Below are 26,221 nucleotides of genomic sequence, written 5' to 3'. Positions count from 1 at the left end.
TCTACTGTAACATATCCTAAATAAATGCTAGGCAGATTTAGAGAGCTGCAAGACCAAAGCAGGCTTTCATCCAGCTTAATAAATATCTTGAGGCTTACGTCACATCAGAACGGCACAGAATGTAAAGCTCTGAATGCTTAGGACAGCTGTCCTCCTTCCCTGCCTCGGTGGCCTTTCTGATTACACTTACACCCAATCCCATCCACTGGCAGTGTTTCCCAAGTGACACAAATACTGCAGCAGCACAGGAGACGAAAAAAATCTTGAGCTGAGTGTGGTCGTCAAGATGTCTGGGTATTTATGACAGGACAACAACAGCAACATCATAGCATCACAGAAACCACTGAGGTTGCCTAGAACCCCACTGAGTTCAGTGACTGATAGATTGCTGTTCTTTACTTGACAAAGGAACCCAAATCAGCTGCCTGGAATTTCCAGTGCATAGGAATTCTTGACTGGACACATACAGTTTGAGGCCAGAGTATCATAGTCATCATTGTCTTATTTATACCTCAGAGTCTCTTCAGTTTTGTTGGCTACTTTTGTGCAGTGACACCACACAATTGATAAAACATATGGTAAAAATACCAGCTGGCTGAAGTAGTTGTACTATAAAAGGAAATAGGTCCTAATTTGGATGTATCCAGGAATTAATCCTTACTTATTGCTCACATTTTTCTCCAACTCTTAGGTTTACTGTATGTAAAAAAGTGCCTTTTTTCACTTAAATTTGCTTAGCATTACCTTTCACTCAGTAGTTTTTTGCTGGCTTCTCAGATTTTAAAAAACAAAATTTAAAAAAAAAAATATTTTCTTCCTCTGAAGGTACTCACATACTAACCCTCAAACTTCACATTCCCACTGCTATTTCACTGCAATTGCTAGACAGAATATTGGTTTCTGACTGCATTTCGTCATCGCAGCCTACTAGCACAAAGTCAGGACTTCTGTGAACAAAGTAGAAAAAACCAAATTAAAACAAATTTGATTTTTAGATGTTTATATAATTGTAATTTTCCAGATGTGTGAAAAAAGAGAATGATTCTTTGAAGATATTGCAAACAGGCAATGAAGTAACAAGGAAATTGGAACTACGTGTTGACATAATAGTGGACAGTCACCTGGAGATGAGAGACAGACATAGGTCATGGTAAACATTAGCAGTGAAAGAAATAGTTTGCAGTGACACCTTACCAGCAGTGTGCCTTTGTGCCTTTCTCCAACTTTTTATAATATTTAGTGTAAAAAAAATGTGCTGTTTTTCTTGAGTTGAGATTTGCCTATCATTACCTTCCATGCAATAATTCATATCAGAGAAGCAGTATGAACTTTCCAGCAGTATGTCTTTCTGGCCAAGAAGGCCAATAATATCCTGGGGTGTATTAGGAAGAGCATTGCCAGCAGGTCACAGGGGTGATCCTGCCCCTGTGCTCAGCCCCGGTGAGGCCACGTCTGGAGTGCTCTGTCCAGTTCTGGGCTCCTCAGGACAAGAGAACCATGCAGCCCCTGGAGCAGGTCCAGCAGAGGGCTATGAAAATGATTAAGTGTCTGGAACATCTTGTACAAGGAAAGGGTGAGGGAGCTGGGACTGTTCAGCCTCGAGGAGAGATGACTGAGATAGCTACAGGTATCTGAAGGGAGGGTGTCAGAGGATGTTTCCAGGCTCTGGTCAGTGGTCCCCGGCAATAGGACAAGAGGCAGAAACTGATGCACAGGAAGTTCCACATGAACTCCTTAACTGTGCAGGTGACTGAGCACTGGAACAGATTGCCCAGAGGGGCTGTGGAGTCTTTTTCCCTGGAGATATTCAAGAACCATTTGGGCACAATCCTGTGCCATGTGTTCTAGGATGTCCCTGCTTGAGGAGGGAGGTTGGACCACAGGATCTACTGTGGTCCCTTCCACATGACCCATTCTCTGATTCTGTGATTCTGTTACAAAAAAATAATATTCCAGAAAGAGGAAGTGTTTAGGAAAAGGAACCTTACCAAAGGACACCTTAGGATTATGATATTTTCAGAAGTTTTCTGGAAAATGTTAATTAAGCAACCTGCATTGCATTCCTTAACTGTAACATAAAAGCTTGACTTGAGCTTCAGCTTTCTGTCTATAAAAAGATAAATATCCTTTGTAGATTTTTTGTCCTGCTTAATCCTAGGTTTAATTAATATAAAGATGTAAAGAGGATAAAGCTCATTGTGATAGCTGCTGGTGAAGACACTGCCCAACAGCTTGGAAAGATCATGTCTTTGCAGGAATCATGAAAGAAAACAGTAAATAGAGGCCTGTGTAAGGGAAAGTAAGAGCTCTGTTCTGGACTTGGTGAGCTCAGATGGGCAACAAAATATGATGGCTGGTTTTCTGTGCACTTTTGATCAATAACACACTTTAAACTCAGATATGATACATGAGGAACAGAAATACTGCCTTCATTTTCAGCTGGAAAAAATATGGCACTGAAAAAAGAACAGACGACTACACATGTAATCTCTCTAACAGCAGAAGGGAATGTATGTGCAGTGTTATTCCCTTTCTAATGGAAGTATGACAGGAATTTCCTGATGTGTCACATACCCTGGGATATAATTGTGCTTCATAACAACCACATAGAAATAGTCCACTAAAGATCAGTTCTCAGGTTATTACCTATAGAGCAGTTGTCTCAACAGTTTGACTTCTGATTTGCTGTGTGCCTTATTCATTACTATTGTTTGCTATTCCACCTCCTCCCACCTCCCCATACCTCCCTTAATAATTCTCAAAAAGAAAGAAAAGGCAGATTTCCACATGTCCCATTATTAGTGCCAGCCCAGAGGATGAGACAGTGACCAGGAGCACAATGCCACTATCTCTCACCACTCAGACATGAAACAAGCAGGGTAACACATAACTTACCAATGTAACTAATAATGACATCCATTAGTCTTCGGATGGGTCTCTCTACAGCCAGTCAAACCTCCTGCTGATAGAACTCACAGCCACTTGGAACCTGGTAGGTTAATTCTGGTCCTGAAAGCAACCCTCCACATCCAGCCCTTCTGAATTCATAGCTGCAGACTTGACCTAAAATTGGGTAAGAGGATGTAAAGTGCTCTGGGGAGCAACACAACACATAAATTTGCTTTGTTCTTCAAAACTTTCCTAGGGACTTAATATTTGCTGTAGACAGGGCAAGGACACCAAACGTACCTCTAGGCCTGGTATAATAAAGTCATTTTTATGTTAAGACAAAACTTATGAAATATGCACCAGGGATGTTAAGGAGGAAAAGGTCAAAGTATTGATCTACATTCCAGAAGCTAATGAACACTTGCTTGGTGAATGTAATCTGTTGAAAGAAAATAATAGAAAACAGCAGCCAAGTAAGGAGAAAAGATAAATCATTGTGTATGACAGAGATCTGAAGAGGAACCAAGTATGATGATATCTTTCTAGACAGATACATTATAGCTAAAGATCAACACCAAAGATCAACAACTTCCTCCAGGAAATAATATGAATAGCAGCTAAACAAAGACAGCTGCCTGTAAAAGTTCTTTAAAATTAATAACATCCAGAATCACCTCAGATTTCTTAAAAACATTCAAGGGAGTTTCATGACTTGATAATTCTGGCCACCATTTACAAGACTACCAACTAGTATTTAATTTACCATACTTTGAATGATTGTTATGTGCATTATTAAAATTTGCATACATAAGTGTTTTCACTGACATACCATGACGATGATTAAGAGATTAGAGCAACTGATATACAGGGAGAGGATGAGGAATCTTGGCTGCTTATCCTGGAGAACAGAAATGTCAGGGGATTTTATGAATGTGTATAAATACCTAAAGGGAGTGTATAAAGAAGACAGAACCAGGTTCTTTCTAGTGATGCTCAGGAATGTGATAAACTGTAGATTGGCCTTGGGGGACTGAGATGTAGCCAAGGGCAGGGAAGGAGGAGGCTCTTATTAATTCCAAGTTACATTTGGGAGGGAAAGTTGGTGAAAGTCTCCTCCACACCTCTGACTTTTTTTCAAACACATTGCATTGTGTTGGCCATCAGTGAAACTGTCTGTTGGACATCAGGAAATGTCTACTGCCTTCCTTATACCACAGAATGTAGCATTTGGAGAGTAAGGAATCCAAAATAAGAGCAAGGTTTCCATGATATAGTATTTGCCTTTAGACAACTGGTCCATTCAGATGCTGGATTTTGTTTTAAAGCTTCATTTAACTTCTGCAATACATTATGACTCACAAATTCCAGTTTCAAATAGGCAAGTGTCAGTGATTTTAATATTGCAAATTATTTAAATTTTATGCTTAATGTAATGATCAATATCAAACTTCATATTGAATGTCGTATTTATAGCATACGAAATATTAGCTTACATTCAACAGATAAGTACATCTGTGGATATTGAATTGCTAGCAAAGGCTTCTCAGGTCCAAGGAGGACTTTCAGGCCACAATGAAGGTGTACTTACATGGTTTATGAATTCTTAGGTATGCTTCTGTCTTCCCTTTGGCATTGGGAAAGTGCAGGACAGCAGATCAGCCATGGGTGCAGGGCCCAATCCATACCCTGTAGCTTGAGGGACAGATGAGAGGGCAGCCACGGGCCAGGGGAGTGTCTGGGTGTGAGGCTGCTCCCACCAGCCTTGTAGCTGCTATTGCCAGTGGCTCACCAAGCCTGAGGTCAGAATGAAAAAAGCTTTAGACCATTTTCCAAAGGTCTCTTCAGAGACAGCCTGCCCTCTGAGCTGGAGACAGGACAGCCCCTGGCCATGAAGCTCCAGGTTTGGTGCAGATCCAGCACCCTGCCCTGCACCTGCCCATCCCCTCATCCCTGCCCTTGTTAGGGGGGTCTGGGGCTCTGCTCCTCTGCTGCAACTCCTCCCCTTTGGTATTGACTTCCAGATGGAATAAAAAGGGACTGAATTTTCCCTCTCCAAATGGCTATTTTTGACACTGTGCCCAACCTCTTTAAAATTTGAATATTTCATCTGGAAATAGCTCACCTAGGAGACCATACAGAATAAACCTGGGATGTGACACTCAATACAGGCAACAGAAGAACATTCATTTATCATTAGTATCGGTACTGTTTCAGTTCAAGGACTTTTTCTGAAATTCAGAAATCAGACTAAAAAGACATATGCTATCTAGTCTAGAGTGGAATATATATATTTGTGATACAAAGTTTCTGTCACAAATAACATCTATTTCCTAAAAATCGTATCAGCATTCACCTCTGTCAGACCTTCATGCCTTTCCTGGGGAGCTGAGCTAGGTCAATTTTTGTTCAGCGTAATGGGACTGTTCAGCACTGTGCTTCAGATCATTTATTCTGAAAGTAATTTTTTCCAGGATCATTTATTTTGGAAACTATTTTAGTCCTCACAGGCTGAGAAACACAGTGAAGGAAAAAAAAATAATTTGGAGCTTCTCCAGGATTTGCACAGAGATAAACTTACACAAAGATCTTTCCCGCTCTCCACATGACTCCTGAGACAGCATAAAACTAACCTAGGCTAACAAAATAGGGAAATGTAAGTGTGTTATTAAAAGGATGCTGCTAGTAGAAGCTAAAGAACTAAAGAAAGAGGCTGAAAACCAATAAAAATATACAAAAAATAATATGTCAGTAATAATAAAAGGAGAAATTATTTGTCAATAACTATTTCATACTATAACACACTCACATATTGTATTTGGAAACTCTCCATCCTTTATAAATAGCAAACCAAAGAGTCAGATTTTCAAGGCATGGAAAGCTGCTTCATTTGTCTTTTCCACACACATGCTGAATTTAAAAAGAAAAAAAATTAGGCTAAGAAAGAATAACTGAGACAAAGAGATATTCAAGGTCAAGAGTCAAAGTATGAAAAGACTTCTTTCTCAAGCATGGTCTTTTTATTTTAGCCAGACTCTCATTTAGCTTCTGATATTTCTACCTTGGGAATTTCATCATAGTTTAAATAACCCCACTAAGCAGCTTAATAAAAACAATCAGCCTAACCTTTATAAACTAACTTTTTGCAAAATAACTCTTACACAAATGCAGGAGTACCCAATCTCTGTCCCTTATGATGCTCTCTGAAGATACAGATAGCACAGAAACACTTTAGAAAGTGCTTTTGTTTGGTTCATCTTGAAAGACTAGTAGCTATATTACAGACACTGTCTTCAAAACAGCTAGTTCTGTAAAATACATTTGCCAGAGAAAACAGCTTTGCCCTTACCAGATAGGTTAGCTATTTCCTTCTGTCTTTTTCTTTTTCTTTTTCTTTTTAAAAGGCAAAATATTAGACAGCTGTGGCCACATATTTTGTCTAGCTACTCATCTTACTCCCTTGGGCTACTCTGAATAACTTAACTGCAATTGAAATCCAAATTTGGCTCACTAAATTCATTTGACAGATGAACTAGAAAAATGTCATTTGTAAAAGTAACTTGGATAAAGCCATAAAACCTTTTTTCATTTATCAAGACATTTTCTTTTCCTAATAAATACATATAACAAACAGATCCTGTCTGAACATGGTTACCCTTGAAACATCTGGCATATGAGCACTTCTGTCAAGAAAAAATACAGATTTTAAACGTTTGGCTCTGACAAACCTTTTAGTGTGGCTGGAATTTTTTCTATCTTCAAGTTTACATAAGAAGCCTCTTACCTTATGGATAACTTCACAGAGTAATACTCAAATCCTCATGTCACTTACCAATGACTGCAGCACACTCAGTGAAATAATACAGCCATTCCACTAATAAAAGAAATGCAGGAGTACACAGAAGGAATTGATGATTTCTCTTCTGTCCTCTCCTCTTATCTTTTCTTTTCTATTTTTTTTCCCCATGATTAGGGTATGCCTCCACTATGTTATGAAAATCCCTTGGCACAAAATGCAAAGTAACATTGTCTTTGTAGAGAGAAATTTTAAAAAATGACAGCAAGGCTAGAATGAACAAATAATTATTTCATTTGTGATCATTTAGCTCTGTAGGGAATTTTTGTATCAGCTCATTTTCCTGCTTTTCATTTCTCAGCAGCACAAATAGTTGTCTTTACTGCTGTTCAGTAGAAGCCACTACCCACTAGATGGGGCCCCAAGGCAAGAAGTTCTCAGCTCACAACGCCAGGTTCACTCTGAGAAGCTGCATTTCCAGAGAATTATTATAATAAGGCCAAAAAGCAGTCAGAAATATTAGAACCCCAAGTGTATTTAAGAGTTTGAGCTGAATTTTTAATTTGGTTCAGAAGGGTATTTAAATTCTACCAGCACTTATACCAGAGGGAAAGCACAGACCCTCTACCACACAAATTCTACCTAATCCTTAAACCTACCATTCTTAAAAGAGGGGGGAAAAAAAGGTCCCTGTATTTCACCAATAAAATCCAGAAGATTTTTCATGAAACTGGATCTGACTACAAAGAACTATGGCTACACCTAGTTGCAGGGGAGGACAAGTACAAAATCACCTGTAACAAGTAGCAGCATGTGTTTCCTCCCTATTGGTCCAGACAACAGCAATGCCACCATCCCTTAGGAAAATATGTTTCCAACAAGCTACAGTCCTCAGAGACATTTCAGCTCTATCTTGGTCTGCTGGGAACTCAGCTTCTCACAAAAATGCATAAGCTTCCCTGCTCAGATTCTGCTTCACAGACCTACAGAAAATGTTGATCTTCACATATTTAGTGAAAGAAGGGGTCACAAAACAAAAGTCTCTGCACGTCAGACCCAGAGACATAACCACTGATCCAAGACAATACTGTGATTTTTATTCACTTCAATGCACAACTGTTTTTCATTTAATCCATTCAAAGCTGATTCTCAGCTGATGATTTATCACCTTGAATGCAACTGTCCTATAATGTGAGTGCAGACTGCTATTATATAGCTTATCTCCCCTGCAGTTGTGCCTGAACTCATTACCATGGACTGTCAGTGGAGAAAGCTTCTCCACAAATGCAATTCATCCCATTCCAAAGTAAAATTTGTCCTCCTAGGGTAAGTAGTTCAGACATAGGTGCCAAAGGGGCAGAGATCTTAGAGGTGTGCAAAACCAGCCCCTGCATCTACTTCTTGGAGGAGACATTGTTCTTAGCCTTGTTGTTAACAGCACATGCAGTAAGAACATGAGCTTTTTTCTCCGATTCATCAGATTCTCAAAGTAATTTTATTTTTGTATATCATTGCTGCACAGCAGCAAGTGCAGTAATGGGCACCAGCCCCCAGCCTGGTGAAGACAGCCTAGACTTGTTCATGCCAAAATGGATAACAGCCAAGCTGAGGCTTCCTGAGTTGTTATCCCGTTTATGTCTGCCTGGATCAGACCCTGGAGTGGCAGCCTTCTCTAAAGGCAACTTCTGAAGGTAGAACACACTGGCTGCTCATCAGGCTTCATCGGCCAGACAGATCACCACCTCTAACATTAAAAAGAAAAGAAGGGTATGCATAGAGGGTGACTCCCTTCTGAAGGGAGCAGAGGGCCCCATATCTCCACTGCAGCCACCCCACAGAGAGCTCTGCTGCCTCCCAGGTATGGGATATCAGTGAGAGACTTCCTGGGCTGACTCACCCTTCTGGTTATTATCCACTGCTGATACTCCAGGCTGGCAGTGATGAGATTGAAAAGAGAAGTGTCAGGGCAATTAAAAGGGACTTTAGGGCACTGGGTCAAGTGGTTGATAGGGCAGGAGCTCAGGAAGTGTTCTGCTCAGTCCCCTTGTGGCAGAGAAAACAGTGAAAGAAATAGGAGAGCCCACATTATCAACAAGTAGCTCAAGGGTTGGTATCATCAGCAGAATTTTGGGTTATTTGATCATGGGGAAACACTGTTGGCTCCTGGCCTGCTGGAACTGGATGAGCTCCATCTCTCTGCTAGGGACAAAACGATTTTAGCTCATGAACTGGCATAACTCATTGAGAAGGCTTTAAACTAGGTTTGAAGGGGGAAGGGGATGCAGCTGGGCTAGCTGGAAGCAGGCCCAAGGGTGGTAAGCCTGCCCAGCTGAGGTGCGTGTCACTAATGGACACAGCATGGGTAACAAAGAAGAAGAGCTGGAGGCCATGGTGCAGCAGCAGAGCTGTGATGTAGTTGCCATCACAGAAACGTGGTGGGATGACTCACATGGATGGAGTGCTGCACTGGATGGCTACAAGCTCTTCAGGAGAGACGGGAAAGGGAGAAGAGGTGGAAGGGTGGCCCTTTATATTAGGGAGGATTTTGATGCCATGGATATTGACACTAATGATGACAAAGTTGAATGCTTATGGGTAAGAATTAACAACAAGGCTGACACCCTATTGGGAGTCTGTTGTCGTCTACCCAGCCAGGAAGGACAACTTCCACCACAACTGTCCACCAGGTGGACAACTTATTCTAACAAGCAGCTGAAGAATGTTTCAGGATCACCAGCCCTTGTTCTTTTAGGTGACTTTAACCTACCAGACAGCTGCTGGGAGCTTAATACAGAAAAAAAATAGTCAGTCCAGGAAGTTCTTAATGTGTGTGGGGGACAGAATGCATTTTGGCCGCAATAAACCCCTGCAATGTTACAGGCTGGGGATGGTGAGGCTGGACAGTGCCCAGGCAGAAAGGGACCTGGGGGTACTGCTTGACAGTGAGCTGAACATGAGCCAGCAGTGTGCCCTGCTGAAGGCCAATGGCACCCTGGCCTGTAACAAGAATAGTGTGGCCAGCAGGAGCAGGGAAATCATCCTTCCCCTGTACTTGGCACTGGTGAGGCCACACCTTGAGTGCTGTGTCCTGTTCTGGCCGCTCAGTTTGGGAAGGACCTTGAGATGCTTGAGTGTGCCCAGACGAGGCAACAAGGCTGGTGAGGGGCTGGGAACACAAGCCCTGTGAGGAACGGCTGAAGGAGCTGGGGGTGTTTAACCTGGAGAAGAGGAGACTCAGAGGTGACCTTATCACTCTCTACAGCTTCCTGAAATGTGGCTGTGCTCAGATGGGGATTGGTCTCTTTCTCCAGGCAGCAACTGACAGAACCAGAGGACACAATCTTAAGCTGTGCCAAGGGAAATATAGGTTGTATATTAGGAAAAAGCTTTTTACAGAAAGAGTGATAAAGTTCTGGAATGGTCTGCCTGGGGAGGTGGTGGAGTCACCATCCCTGGATGTATTTAAAAAAAGATTGGATGTGGCACTCAGTGCCATGGTGTAGCTGAGATGTTAGGGCATGGGCTGGACTCAATGATCTTGAAGGATTCTTCCAACCTAGTGATTCTATGATTCTGTGGTTCTGTGAAGCTGACAGGAGGTTGCCAGGCATGGTAATTCAGTCATCAATACTTTAACAGTATTTAAATTCATTTCTTTTGGACTATAAGACATGACACTTTCCCAGATAATTCCTGAGTACAGGCAGGATTCGGCCTGAGCAAAGCATTGTTGCCCATGGCTGTTTGGAGGCAGATCTCCTGTACCACTAGGAGGTAAGATAGCTTTATAGCACAGTATAAAGTAGTCCTAAGGATGCCAGTAGTTCTAGGGATCAACCATGACAGCCATAACCCTGTTCATTTTAATAGTATATGCACATATATATGTATGTATGTATGTATCTACATCTACCTATCTATCTGTCTGACAATACCAGAATCTGGTAGATTTAAAAATGGAGCAGGTGCTGAGAACGAAAACTGCTAAGCAGTATTGGAGTGAGGGCAGGGAAGAGGCGAGTACCACAGGAACAGTATGGAGGTGAAGTAGCTTGGGCATATTATGGCAGGGTCACCAACCCTCTTGAAAATCTGTAATTGTAGCAGAAGAGAACAGCATACAATAAGAGAAGTGACAAATTTCAAATGAAGGAATGGAATCATTAAAGTATAAATTCAGGGTTTAACTGGAGCAAAGAAAATAAAACAGACAAGACATGTCTATGTTCACACATAGGCTGGCTCACGAGAAGGAACATGAGGTCCAGATAAAACTGAATATTTGTGGTGACCAAAATAGGAAAGTGCTTCTGAACAGGCAGCCTGGAACAGCCACTCATTCCTGATGACAGCTAAGCCTTCTTCAGGAGCTCTGCAGAGTAGCTCACTGTGCAGTGTGCACACTGAAGAATGCCATCTCTGCTTTACAGCACTTTCAAAACAGACTCTCGTCCCATCCAGTAATATAATGAAGGGGGAAGGAGATCTATTACTTCATCCTCATGTATGTGGCAGCTTTTCTTTGCTGCCTCCTCCGCTTCATCTGCCACTGCTTTAAGTCTGCCCACTCTCCCCCTTTCACATGGCTCTAGTACAGCTCTGTGCAGATATTCCTTCATCACCTGAATGCCTTGTTTTGCCAAGGTCACTTTCTCACATGCTGTTATCAATTGTTCTTTCTCCTCACATCCTTTTCATGAAGCATTTAATCAATCAATCAATGAGTCAATCAATTTATCATTTTCCATATTTGTTATCCTCTTTGAGGGCTTTTCATTCTCCAAGTTACTTTTCTCCTGTGCTTTATTAGACTACAGTCTGCTGAGCTCTTTCCAAAGTTCAGCATGAGATTACATGTGAGTGGGTGAGCCCATAAGCTCTCAGACTGTGCTCTCAAGATAATTAGAAGCATGTATTGTTAGAAACATGGCATCATTGTCCAATTAATATTGAAATTACTTAATAGTACTGTATGGCCTAAAGACACTTCTAGAACTTACAAAATACAGAGTAATGCATTTCAGTATTGAGATTTTTAGTAATAAACAAATAAAAAAAAAGGAGGTGTTGCAACTTTAGGTAGATTAATAGGACTATTACTACCTTAACAAAATTTTCATACTATCCAGCCTGAATATTTTTAGTAGGAGAGTAAGCAAAAGTTAATCTGATTTCTCTCTGCATTCCTAAACAAACAAAGAGATCAACCAATTTTTGATAGTGCTCTTTTACATAACAAAAGACTTTCCATGTTCCCCACTCAGAGTTTCCTTTCCTAAATCGAACATAGCCAGTGCTCTGAAACTTCCTTCATTTCCCAAAACTCATGTTGCTTCCCTCTGAACTCCACTGAATCTGCATTTCCAGTTGAGGACAATGCCTGAAAGTAGGTGCAATATTTCAGCCAGTCTCATCTATGCAATTAATACTCATTTTACAAATAATGCTCCTGTTCAGACTTTTAGCTAAAGATTTCTCTTTGGTGTATGACAGACTCACACAGTAACCCAATATCCTTTTCTTTCTCATACTATCCTGAGGGACTTGATGGAATTCTGTCACCTGGACAGCTGAACCCTGCCTCCATTTCACATTTAATTTCGCAAGAGAAGCATTTTGTGTCATTCATTACTTCTGCTCAAGATGTGAAGGGAATGCCTTTCTTTTTCACTCCACTTAGGAATAGCCCACAGCTTTCTTGCTGTATTGCAGACCCCTTGTCTTTTGCAATATTTGCGTGACTTCATCCCCAGAAAAAGATGCATACTGAGACACTTTGTGTGATAAAACACTTCTGTAGAGCACTCCTCCTTGTTCTCATGAAGCTCATTTTTATTGCCAGCCGTGGCATATGGGAGGAAAGAGACAGTCAGGCTCCATGTGGGTGACACAGACTGTAGGATCTGTGGAGGAAGCAGGAGGAAACTGATGCATTTGTTACTACAGGGCCGGGAGCAACATGACACAGACCAAATGGCTACATCAGGAATAGTGTCCAGGACCTTGTCCAGAAAGAAGAGATGAAATGGACCATATGGCATTAAAAAATAAATTTAAAAAAAAAAAAAAAAAAACAGCACAAAACAAAACCAAAACTCCATCAAGCTTATTTCAAGCATCACATTGCTAAACAGTCTGCGAATGGGATAAGAAGAAAACCAGCCATTCATTAAGTCCGGAGATTAATAACTTTGAATTTTGAATGTTCTTCCCTGAAACCACCAGAACAAGATCTTTCAGAGGAATAAGATGTTCAGATCAACAGCCTGAGCTCACTCTGGGCACCTGAAAAGCCAAACGGGGCATATGAGTTACTTGCTGCACACCTGGACCATCATGTACCACACAAAGCAGTCTCAGGTGAGTCTCTCTGAAAACTGCATAGCTCAGTCATAGCCTGAGTGAGGAAAAGCAAGATCTGCATCTACCAAAATATTCACACCATTTGTTACAGTTCTGGATATACTTCACTTCCTAGTTAAGAGACTTCACATCTTCTTGTTGCTGCACATTCCAGGTCTGTGATTTACTATTTGCCATCTTTATGCTACCTTCCTTTTACAGCATTGCAGTCAGTTTCTCTAACACTGTTCTGCAATTCCCTATATATTTTCAAAGCTTCTTTCCTTGTGAAAGAGGAAAAAAACATAAAGCTAAGGCATTTCATTCAGTTCTAACCTGTTGGAGCAAAGTTATCAAGAAAATACACATTTTTAATATATCTACAAGTAATTAAATGAGATTTTCTCCCTGAGGTATTTCTCTTTCTGTGCCTGTCTGCAAATATGGCACCACTGTGGCACGGACATATGCTTAGTTTCCACGTGGAATAATCTCACTGAATCCCACAGGTGACATTTGATCAAATTACAGTAAAAAAAGACCTGTTCTCCATTGTCTCACCTGGGTACAGCATTTCAGCAGTAAGACTATGCTGGCACAAACTGTTAAGCTAAACACAAGCATCTGCTGACACAGCAGCTATTCTACTTAATGTTCAAGGATATTTTATATGTATTTAGGAAGAAAGATAATATGTGTATGCTAGTATACAATACTCTTTAAGCATTGGTAAAGATATTCAAATGCAGAAAAAACCTCTCTGTCACACAGAATAATGACTTTGATGAATTGTTTAAGGTTTTAAAGACAGATTTATTTTTTTTAATGTAAGATGCAGTGACCCCTCTGAACAGCAGAGGACATTTAGTTACTGCAACTTATGTCTTGAATGGTATCCAGAGAGAAGAACAGTGGGACCAGTGAGGAAACTCAGCCTGGGGATAGGCAGAGAGAAAGGCTCTTTTGTGTGGCAGCAGAGGCAGAATCCCAAATGCTCATTTTCACACACGGACAAAGGAGGAAGGGCAACATTTATCTCTCTTTTTTTTCTAATTTTTTTCCAAGGTCTGCAGCACAGAATCCCTCCTAGGCAAGCTGTCAACAAGGAGGAAGCATCCTGTGTGCAGGGGCCCAGCCTGGCAGATTAGCAGCGTCGCTCACCGCGAACCTGACGCAGCAAGAGAAGCTGCGGTGAGAGGACACAGCAGAGGAGAGCTCTGAGAGTTGTGTAAGGAAATAACAGATACAGCTGCCGCTCTAATCATTGCACCAAGTTTCCAGTGATGGCCTCATTTTGCCATGCCAGTGACCCAATGTGGGGTGCCACAGGAACTCACAGCAGTCAGTGGAGAAGATGGTAGGAATTACAGCTGAAGGAAAGCTAGCGTAACAAAGATGCATAAGCTTAATCCTGCATACCACACTGTGTTGCTGCTGCATTTTGACTTCACTTGTTAAGCAAGACATGCACTGCAGCAACTGGGCTTCTCTGCTGAGAGGAATACAAACTCTAGATCAGAGGGATGACAAGAGAAACCATTGCCTGCAGTGCGTGTGGCCTGCAGCTGAGCAAGAATCAATCATGTTGGTTTTTATTCCAGATCCTGGGGCTCTTGAGCCTTTTGCATTAAAACTCTACTGCATAAACAGCCAAGAGAAGGACCAGACTCTGAATCTGTCTGCAGCAAACAGCAGTGTCCAGCACACTTTTATATGCTGTCTCTCATGCCCTAAATCTCTCAGCATCATCTTACTCTCATAAAAAGATGAGACACTCTTCAGTTTGAAGGGTCTAGGACAATGGGGTTTTAAACTTCTTAAGGTACAAAAGGCACTAGGAGATATGTTAGTGACAACACTTTTAATAAACTCTATGGCAGAACAAGTGCCACAGATTTTAAAGAAACAGAGGCAGTGTCACATTGAAAACAATATTTTCAGGTAGCAAATACAAGGTATTTGAATGAATGTGCACAGTGAAACCCAGTGAACCAGACTACTTCTGTTCCAAATAGAGACAAGATTTGTGACAAACCCAGTTTTGTGCTCACTGCCCCCCCCCCATAAATATATCAATCACTGTGATGATCTTAAGGTTATTTTCCAATCTTAATGATTCCATGAAACTAATTCATCAACATCAGATCTTTTCCAGGCACACAAAACTTACTCATCCCCACTGCATCACAGGATGAGTCCACATGCCCTGGGAACATAAATGCCTCCTTGGGCACAACTGAAAATGTACAACACTGTCATACAGCTCCACATTTGCATTATTTCCCAGTCCACCAACTAGGCCTATCACACTAACAATTCAGACAGACCTCTCAGAACATCCTTTGGGGTCAGGAACTGCACAAAATGCAGGCAGAGAGACAAATCCTGTGTATCAGAGGCAATTGTCAGTGCTTTATTTTATATGAGGGATGAACAGCTTCATCCCTTTTCTCTGCCCAGGGAAATGTGAACTCTTATCATCACATCCTGTTGATGCAACCAGCAGTCTAGAAGTGTTTCTAAATGCCTTTCTCAGTCTTTTCTGAGCAAACTGCTGCATATGGCATGAAATAATGAAACACCTGATGGCCTGTACAAGGCAAATAACTCCACAGTCTATTTTGGAGAGTAAACATTGGAGTTAGGTATTAGTGAATCCTTCAGGGTTTTTAAAAAATAATCTGGAGTACTGGCATATCCAAGCATTTTGGTGACAAACTCTAAGGTTTTGCTCATACCATCTTTCCTAGTTAGCTCTGCCATAAAGACTCCCTAAGTGAACTGCACCTTGTCATGGCAGAAAAATTGTCTCCTTAATTACAGTGTTACCTTTTTCACTGATCACAATCAGTCACACAAACAGAGAAACTTTCTGCCAGTCTGACTCACTCCGTCTTCACCAGGCCATTCCCACAATCAGCTGACTTCTGCTTCACAGATGTCCATGTTACCTCTGCATAAATCCTGAGTCTGGACAAGTTACCCAGCTAAAGGGGTAGGAAACATCAGAGTTCTCCTAGGAAGAGCACCACTGCCCAGTATGGGCTTAAATAAGGGTTGTGAATTTGCCATGAAGAAATGTAGGAGAGATGGAGGTGATGGGGAGGGATGGAGGCTGTCAGGGGTTCCCAATGCCACAGGGAGCTGCAGCCTTCTGCAGAACTGGGCGCTCTAGGCATGATTATAAAAGCTGTTCTGCTTCAAATATAGCCCAGAGAGTGAAAACAGCGTGGAGCCATTAGGACTGGCAGCAGGGATGTCCTCTATCCTGTAAACAGGATGTAGAGCTGTCCCAAGGACCACAAGTGTCTGTTTTCCTGTGCAGGTGAACAAGCCCACACAGGCAATGCCTCTGCTTCTACAACCTCCTCCCTCTCCCTGCCTGCTCCCCTCAGCCTCCCCTGCCACTGCTGCTGCTGTGGTGGGGACAGCTGGGAGCAGCCCTCCAGGCAGTAAAATGAATCCATGAGGAAGCAGAACCGGGAAGAGCAGAGCCCACCTCCCAGCCCCTCTCCCTGCTCATCACAGGCTGCTGGAGAAATGGAGCCAGGGCTGTCTGACAATCCACTTCAGCTCTGAATTTAAACACTTTGGTTAGACTGGAGGTAGAGACAGGACAGGTTTGACACCCTCCTTCCACACGATTTCTGACTGAATGGTACTCCATCAGTGTTTTTAAATTTGTACTAATCCTGCAATGGATAATGTTCAATGATGTTTTGCCCAGACATCCAAAATTACAAGCTCTTTCAAATCTTCAAAAGGTGAAAACCAAAGCATTTTCATTTTTTAAGCATTTCAGGTTCTCCTCCATATTCTGATCTGAAATTACAGTGGGTTTTCTTGTTTCAAGGAGGCACACAATAGGTAACAGCCAAATATGTGACCCAGGGGAGGTATTTGAACAGGAGCTGAGCACAGCTCTCAAACAGACTATAAACCTTTCATCCCTAACTCTCAAGCCTCTACTTTGTTTATGCCAGGTAGAATTTACTAGAGTAGCAGTTAGTAATGCTAGTGAAGGAAACTGCAGGCTGGGTGTGAGAGCAGGCCTTCTGTCAGAGCACAGCTCTTATCTTCCCTCAATGCTTATGCTCATGTCAGGTCTCATCTGCTGTGAGAGATCATTATCCTCCTGCCTGTCCTAGCACCTCTGCACTGCCACTATCACTTCATTATTCGTCATCCAACCCACCAGCTTGCATGTTTATGCAAATTTCATCTGTCTTTTGCTGTACTATCACCTGCTTCATTTAGGTTTATTGCCACCCTCCCTACTCCTACTAGCAGTAAGGCAATAGTTCTATTTCCTCCTATGTGAGAAACTGAAATCTTATGGTTAATGGCTTAAACATTTTTTTAAAAGGACTTTGCCCATTATGCAAAATTGTAGAAAGAAGCTGTGACCACCAAAGCCTGCTCCCTGTCTGAATATGCCTCCTGACTGGAACTGGTCTGTGAGTCAAGCCACCTAACAGGAACTTGAAGGGTGGTACTACTGTCCAATCATCTCGTGTCTAAGGAGAATGTATGCACAAGGAAAGCCAAACCCAGCAGCTGTCCTGAAAATCAGCTCTGGCTGGATCTGGGGTGGGGGAGGCCATAGCCCACAGAGTATTTGCTGAGGCCAGGGTTGCACACACTTTCCCGAGGCCAGGGTGGGAAGAGGAGAGTTTTTGGATGTGTGGTACAACCCTGTGTCAGAGGGAACACCCACCCTCCCTGACACAAACTGGCTCAGCTGTAAAACCCCCCCACATCAGGAAGGCCACATCCACAGCTCATTCACGTGAGAGGCAGCTGAGGAGGGATCAAGAACCATCAGAGACCCCCAAAGCACCCCAGGCTCATTCCTGAGCCTTGCACCACAGCACTGCAGGTGATGCAAAGGGATGCAAGCAATTCAGAGTCCATGGCAAGAGATGGGTAAAACTTCCCTGCCAGAGGAGGCACCCGGGTGTTCCCAGCTAGCCTGGATACACATTAACCCTTTGAACTCTGTGTTTTGTGGGACTCACCACTGAGAACACCAGAAGAGGATCAATGGGATGCTGCTGGGATCCACAGTGGTGAGTTTTCCACTTAACATACCTCTCTGTCATTCTTTTGCTCCCCCCACCCCTTTCCTATTTTTTTCTCTCTCCCTCTCTCTTTCTCTCCCCCCTCACATTTACTGTTAAATAAAATCCATGCTATTGACTTTCAGCATACACGCTCTTTTGCACCTTAATTTGGGCAGAGACACATCTGTATTAACATCCCATAGTAAGTAACTTACCTTTGGAAATGCTTGATTTTTTAACAGAGAAGCATTTACCAAAAGACTCAAAATACTGTTTATCTTGAGATATTTTTGACTGATTTTTCCAGTTCTGTTCCACTGATGTTTGCAATGGTCAGATAGATGACCTAACTTAAAATACTGCCACTAGTATCCAAATTCTGTCTTACACAGATCTTTGAACTGCATTAAAAACCAGTGTTCACAATCCCAGTGGTCTCTTGCAGCTTTTTGGGCTAGATATCAAACCCTGCTATCATCATCATTTTTCAACCAGTGATTGTAACCATGGGATATTTTATTTTAAATTATCATGGAGTATATGCAGTCACTATCACCTAGGAGATGCTGAATGAGTAGGAGTTTAGCCACAGATGATTTTGAAAAGTCATATTTTCCAGGATGAATCAGATGATCCTTTCTTTAGCTGGAAGGTGTCCCTGTGACTAGCGAAAAATAAAACATTTTCTACAATCTCTTCTGAAAATACAGCTGATAACAACTGTGATCTAATCTGGCATTTTAAGGAGTAGTAAAAGGAGTCGTGTATGAGCAGAAAAGAGAGGAACAGTGAAAGATGGAGAAGTAGCACAAAGGCTAAGGAAATTACTGAAATCCCAGTTACTTAACAACAGACAAAAGTAAAATGTATGTTTCCTATATATAATTATGTAAAGTATTACCATGAGTTCCAAGCTCATAAACCCACCAGTGAATAAAACAGAAAGTGCAAAAACCAGAAAGTCTGCCTATATACAAACTCTTGGAAATGATGGGAGGCATCCTTTAAAACAGGGAAAATTATAAGTTTTAAAAAGGTCATATGAAAAGTGTCTTGCTTTTCTAAACAGAAACTTCTTTTTCTACAGAACAAAAAAGGTGGAGGAAAAAATAGAGCCTGTAAGCTTAGCTGTGTGTATCACACAAATATTGCCCTGCAGACAAAGCTTTGTCTACTGCCCCTTAATTAAAGGAGCTGTGCTAGAGTTTTCTTAGATCAAAGAGAGAAACAAACAAACAAACTATATGGGGAGAGTGAAAACAATAATGTCTCTGTTCCCTTCTTGAAATTTACTAGGGCAGCCACCGCTTTTACTGCAGTCACAGGCCTTTTCTATTTACAAATTCAAAGGCCAGTGCTCAGCTTTAAAAGATGCTTGTGCCAGGCTCTGTTTCCAATTACCTGCACACTGTGTGGTTTCCCAAGTGGGGTTTCTGCTGAAACTGTAATCAGTCTAAAGTAATTTCCACAAATGGCAGCTTGGACCAACAGGCTGTGCTCCACGTCCCCAGCAGCCCCATCCTGCCTACAGTAAAGACAGGAAAACACTGCCTTTACTATCACAAGAACCCAGCTAAACTTATTTGGCTTCAATTCAGATGTAGGCCAGCTATTCAGGAGAAAATTGGTGAACGGATATGAGGGAAAAATATTAACAAGTATACTTTCTGTAGCACCTCTTTTTGAGCTTTCCCTCTTCTCAAACAGCTTGCAGAGGTGAATGCATTCACCTACACAGGATGCTTGAGCACCCAGAAGAAACAATTTGCCCTATTTACTGAACTCACTGGTTCAGTATCTGTAAAGGATTGCCAGCACAGAGACAAGCAAGTCTCCAGCTTTGAAAGGAAGAGGAAGCTATATGGAGAAGGACTGCTGGAAGCAGCTCTTTCCATAAGCAGGTTGTGCCCTTGAAACAGAGCAAAGCTCTCCTGCTATCTAGTTTGGATGAAGACAGAGTTACCACACTGCTAAAAGGAACTGCTGAATATTTCTCCATACTTTGTTTTGAAATTTTTAACCAGACATGTGGCAATCACCAGCAGCTGGCAGAGGCAAGAATTGTTACTGTTGTTTTTTGACTGTTAGTGAACTACACCACCAGAAATATTTAAAATGTCTTTAACAGGGATGGCTTGTGTATTTTAGATATCCTTACAACCTTAGATCCTTACGACTGTACATGGAAAGACACTGACAAAGGCGTCCTAGAAGCAGTTTTTCAGGAAGCACAGATCAGCATTGTTTTCTTGACTTCATGTATCCAGATTTGCAGCCTGTGACAAGACCTATGAAATCTAATGAAAATGCAACCCTTTCCAGGGAATGTGCTGGTTGATTATTTTCTTCCTTGTATTAGGGATTTATTACTTTTCTTCCTTTTTTTTTTTTATTTTGCTTTTCTAACAGAATTCTAAATTCTGTGAAGTTTACAAAAAGAAGCACTTCAACATTGTAATGAGATTTTACCCTTTTAGGATTTCAGAAGAGAAAAAAAGGAAGGTCTTATCTGTTTTAATTCACACAAAGGACTCTAATGAGATGCTCAGTACTTTTGACACAACTTTTGAGAGTTAAGATAAAAACATAACCTCATCCAAAATCTTCAAAATTTGAACTGAAAAATATTGAAAATTGATTTGTAACCTTATTTATGGAAGATGGCAAGGCACTAAACATTATTTCAGATAAAATCTTTCAAAAAGACTGCGAGGAAGAACATCACACTTCTCTCAAGGCTACATGTCCTTCCTGATATAAAATACAGGGGCAAGGGATGAAGGTGGAGGAACAGGCACAGCAGAGGTACTACCATTTCCAAATTGTCCATGTTTTTACTCACCTGGTTCCTCTACTGCAGATATCTGTGCATCTTGCACAGAAAGGCAAGCATCCCACTGCCTTTCCAGAGCCCAGGAATGATGCTGCAAAAGGCCACAAACAGAGACAAAAGTAGGAACAGTTTCATCCTTTTTTATTCTAGTCAGGTTCCCAGGAAGAATATATTCTGTTCACATGGAGCAAATACAGGAAAATGCTGAAACAGTAAAATGCACTCCACAGTATTAACCAATATTCCCAAAGTCCTTTACTGATGAAAAAACCTCTAACTTATTTCCAATACCTAATCTGTTGAATCACCTTTCTCTCCCTCCCCACCCCCACTTTTCTCTCTGGAGAGAACTGAAACTTTAAGAGATTTTTCCCCAGTAATAAGTGGAATTTTATGGTAGAACCAGAAATAAAACTAGGTCTTCTTGATTACTTCCTAATACAAAAGCAGCAGGAACTAATCATTCATTGCCATAGAATTATCTTTTTCTTTTTTAAACTATGTGCAAGTATATATGAGTCAATATTAACAGAGAACTGTTTTCCCAGGTAACCTGCACCTGTGATTTCTTCTCACTAAGACTGCTTCACTCAAGACCCTTTTTGCTCCCATGTTCTCTCCCCACCTGTTGCCATCCCCACAGCACAGCAGTGAGGAAGATGAACTGCTGCAGACACTCAACTGGCTCCTTTGCCTTTTTTAGTGTCTCCAAAGAGCTGGGAAAAGTCAAAGAAAGTGAACCTATTGTCTGAATCCCTTCCCATTTAAACTGTGCACGACGAAGCCCTGGGTCTGATGAGGAGGACTACGCTCCAGCTGTTTCAAATACAGTAGCAACATCAAGGGCAGCCACTGCAAATCCTGATTTTTTTACTGCCCCTTCAAAAATAACTTCTACAAGTTCTTTTTTACCACATGTAAACTGAGCTTTTTTCTTGGCTCTTGGGAATGAAGGGCAACCTTGTAATTTGAGTAAGAGGAAGTCTGGAAGTGTGCTCTCCCCAGAGACCTACAAAGGAGTAGCAACCGAGCCGCTGTGCCTGTCTTGTGCTTGGGAGAGGGAATATACAGCTTTGCTTCCTTCTGCAGGCACTGAGCCAGGCAGTCTGGTCAGGAAAGCAGTGTGAGCCAGAACAAATTCTGTTCCCCATGGCCTTCCAGTTGCTGCTTACAAGGCAGTATGAGGTGAGCAGACTTCCTCTTGCCTGGAGGCACAATGCCCCTAGCTAGCCTGGGACAAAAACGTGTTACAGGCACATGTAGTGATAGGTACTCTGACACACCTGTACACCAACAACCTGCTCATAAAGTCTGATGTAGCAATAACAGAGGTATGATGAGTTAAATGACAGGCTGGGCTCCTTCCCATTACTGTGTCAGCCAGCTGAGGAAGAGCCAGCATGGGCTTTTTATGGACTAGGCTTGTCAAACATTCCATGTGCACGACCATCATACCTTTATACTCCAACTCTGTCAAAGGCAAACCAGACTTGGACACAGAGAGAATCTACATTTAAATAGCACTGGATTAATTTAAGAAGCACTTAAGAAGGAGATATGAAGGAAGCTGATGATTAATTAGAGGGTTTCTCTCAATTTTTCTTTCTGTAAGTATTTTGAAATACCCCATTTGCTTTAGAATAGGGTGATAGAGTACTGCACCTCTAAGGTGTGTTACTGAATCACAGTCAGACTCAGCATTTTCTTTCAGCAGATGCACAGAAGCAGAGAACTTCAGTAAGAATTTAAAGCAAAGAGGTTCATCTTCTCTTAATTAACCCATGGAAGTTCCTGCACCATGCTCCTCTGAACCCAGGAACCCTCTCATGGACCTGCATTATTTTGCATTTTCCTAATAGTTTAAAATGTATTCTTAAGAAGACTCTCTGCCTGTCTAGGACTTCATTATGATCTAAAAAGAGACTGGCAATGATGCAAAAAACTTTATTTGCCTTATATGTATTCCCTAAAGTTATTTTTAATCTCAGCTTTTATTTCTCTAGTTCTAATAAAGATCCTATGTTTTTCTTTAACTAGAAAAGTATGGGAGAGACAGATGATCCATCATTGAGGGATGACAGATCCACTTACCTGTGCAGAATAGAAAAAAAATCCTACAAATTTTCTACTGTCAAACTCTGCAAGGATTTTTCACATGTGCAAAGAACTGCAAATCAGCAGGTCAGGGAACAGAATGGGATGAGACATGAAGGTGGGGATTGTGATGACACAGAAGAAAAGAAACCACCTTCACCTGTAATGCATGAACAAGTTATCAGTAAATTAGTCCCTGACCACTGAGATAATGGCTTCTAAATGGTGTGGGAATTAACTTTATTCTGCTGCAATTTATGCTCTTACTTTATTCCTCAAAGACCTCCTAGCTGGTTGATACTTTAATCCTGCAGTTCCTTTTTCCTGTAGCTGCAGTTCTGAGGTGACTAAAAGCTCAGGTCAGCTTAACAAAAGGCACCAAACTCTTGCCTTAAGTCTGCATTATGACTAATTTAATTGCTCACAACTTCCTCTATTTCCTTAGGAAGTGAACAGCTTGTGGTTCCATTTTTCCAAAAAGCAGATGCATTAAGTTGTCCACATTTCATCTAAAAATTTAGGGCTGTATTAAGGAAAAAAATCATCAGGCTACAGAAGGAAAGTTTGCTTCCTGAGGAAGGGAGTTTCAATGATTTCCAATAGGTAATTTTTCCAAATTCACAGACTCCCTGTGATACCTACTGAAATGTTTGAGTAGAGAGACAAATACATACAACCTCTAAAGCAAAGGAAAAAAAAAAAAAAGATGAGATAAAAAAAAAGAGAAGACTACAGAACAAAAGACAAAGAAAAAACAGGCAAAAAAAAGAAATACTAAAAAAAAAGGAGGATAAAAAGTCATCACCTTCAAGACTATCCATGTATACGCTGCTCAGCAGGGAATTTGAGAACTGGCACTGCCAGCACAGGGAAAGAGCACAGCAATGAAGGTCATGGCACAAGACAGCCGGGCGTGTATCATTTTCTCCCTCCTTCCAAGGACACCATGTCAGGACAGCTGTCATTCAGAGGATGCTCATTCAGCTCCTTCTGGTCACTGCTCACCACCAGTGACCTGCCAGGCAGGTGTCACTGCTGTCAGACACAGTCATGCTCTTTCCCTCTGCCTGAGCTTGCTCACCAGCAGCTGCTCCAGTTGGGATTTATGACACACAGATCCTCTTCACATTCACTTTAAGAAGCCTGCAGGTACTGCCACATTTATTACTTCCTGACCTTCTTTTAGCCCCATGCTGTTATTTAGCCTAGGACTTCTTTCTTCTCTTGACAGCTGCCTAGACAATGCAATCCTGAAACAGGAATGGGGTTTGTTTCTAGGCATAGTCCCAGCACTAATAGCTACTGATGTGAGTTTCCTTTGTCCCCACCCATGATAGGTACATCTGTCCATAGGCTGTAAACTCATGTTTGATGACATGTTGTTCACTAGATAATTACTCAGTATGACATGGGAGTTCACAGCTATATGTGACTTCCCTGTTTGCCCAGTCTAGCAACTGAAGATTTGTCTTTCCAGCAACACTTCTCTGCCTTCAGGTGAATACAGGCCAACACCATCTTCTTGCAGATGTTTTTATATGAAAACTTACTGTGAATTTTGAATACATGGACTCAAGTGATGCATTATACCTGGCAACAGGTAACTACAGGGGATTTTGTGTGCCCATATTGAGAGGTCTTTGAAATCCAAATCTTTTGTGTTTACCATTTCAGAACTGGAAAATTAACCATGGCACAGGTTATTGGACCCAGTCACATAATTTACCAGACTACACCTGAAGTTTGAGCCTGGGGCTAAGCACCCTGAGAGATGTAGGTGCAAAATGTTCAGTGAATCAAGCAGCAGTATAGGCTTGAGATAAAACTTCATTGCCATGGAACTTCCCAATCTGTAGTTCACAACACAGAGAACAATTAAGAGTTAATCATTTATATTCCAGTGAAGAAAAAAAAAATCCCTCAAAACTCATTCAAGTGACTGACTGCTTGAGTCTTATTCAATCAGAGCTTTTCTTGTTGTTTTCCAAAGGAGGTCCCCAGTGATTTTATAACAGACTCAAAACTCTGGGGCTGAATGGAAAAAAAACCCCTGATAATCTAAGATGTTTGGTTGAGCTATTCCAGATATACCCTGGTTTAATCAGCAGCAGAATTTAGCTCTTCTTAAGAAAATATAAAAAATCTTGCATGTTGCAACAGGAAAGGAATTAACAGAAATTACATCAAGTCCAACCCCATGTAGTCTATGAATACTGGAGTTTTCAAACAGGTCATATGATCTAGTGTCAAGCAAAGTATCTGATGAGAAAATAAGTAGGAGACAAAGTAGGGAATTTAAATTGTATTTGATTCTGCTTTTACTTACACTGCTGTAAATTTACACCAGCCAAAAATCTGACATGTGGGACATAATACAAGAGAGTATCCTGGAAAAACCTACATGTAACTTCAATAAATGAATAATGCACTTCAACATACTGACAACAAAAAAGACAAAAAAGGAAATAAAAGTTAAGTGGAGTATATGCTAATCTGCATTTAGGAAAATGCTTTCACTGCAGAATATTTTAAGTTCCAAACACCCAGGGCACTGTGAAATGAAAATTTCCTTTTTTTACTTAGCCTTAGAAACATTTCCTAAATATTTGCCTGTCTGATAAATTGTATAATTTTGTCTTTACTTTATTAAAAAAAAAAATACAATACCATTTACTGATTGGATGGATAACAAAGAAAAAACAACAATTACCCAGAAATCCCTAATGGGGAGCATAAGCTTTTTTTAAAGTATTTCATTACAACATAAATTGGGAGTACATAAAAAGCTTTACCTATATATGATCCAAAAATGAAACTATTAATACATCAGTTACACATATAATTCACCTGAACTGTGAACAGTGTCTAAAGAATTTGCATTAATCTGTTGAAAGCGGCAGCACTGACGTTGTTATTTCATGATTTCACAGATTTGTCCAGGGTTTATCCACTAGGACTTTAAAGCAGCAAGAGACTCCTGCAAAAGCTAGCTTATTAAATGCTGCGGTGGTTTGAGAAGCATTGCAAATGTAAAATGGTAAGAAGGAGCAATATAATTGCTAAAAATCTAACCGGTTCCAGAAATATTAGGAAAAAACCTGGCCCTATAGTCATCACTGTCTCAAATACCAACTGTAGTTTCCCTTCCCTGCTATTTGTTTCAACTGGAGATACAGTAGGTACTTTTGACTCTGAATTCATCTCTTC

At 41.2% G+C, this 26,221-nt stretch overlaps 1 protein-coding gene across 2 annotated transcripts in view; it reads right to left on the bottom strand.

Moving 5' to 3' along the window:
* The window catches only part of MYOM2 (myomesin 2), a 113,354-nt gene extending 88,387 nt beyond the window's left edge, over positions 1–24,967 (bottom strand). The window contains exons 1-4 of one of the 2 annotated variants that reach the window (XM_064412109.1): positions 20,930–24,967; positions 5,696–5,796; positions 4,478–4,683; positions 2,896–3,063 (exon numbers count right to left, since the gene is read on the bottom strand). The gene's annotated coding sequence lies outside the window, so the exon portion shown is untranslated. The remainder of the gene's footprint in view (positions 1–2,895; positions 3,064–4,477; positions 4,684–5,695; positions 5,797–20,929) is intronic. The other variant, XM_064412110.1, reaches the window with a different exon arrangement.
* Positions 24,968–26,221: the final 1,254 nt, after the last annotated feature.

The sequence above is a fragment of the Passer domesticus genome, chromosome 3 (genome assembly GCF_036417665.1).
Source record: "Passer domesticus isolate bPasDom1 chromosome 3, bPasDom1.hap1, whole genome shotgun sequence".
NCBI lineage: Eukaryota > Metazoa > Chordata > Aves > Passeriformes > Passeridae > Passer > Passer domesticus.
Note: the sequence above shows the minus strand (reverse complement) of the source record. Positions and strands in the feature narration are given on the sequence as shown.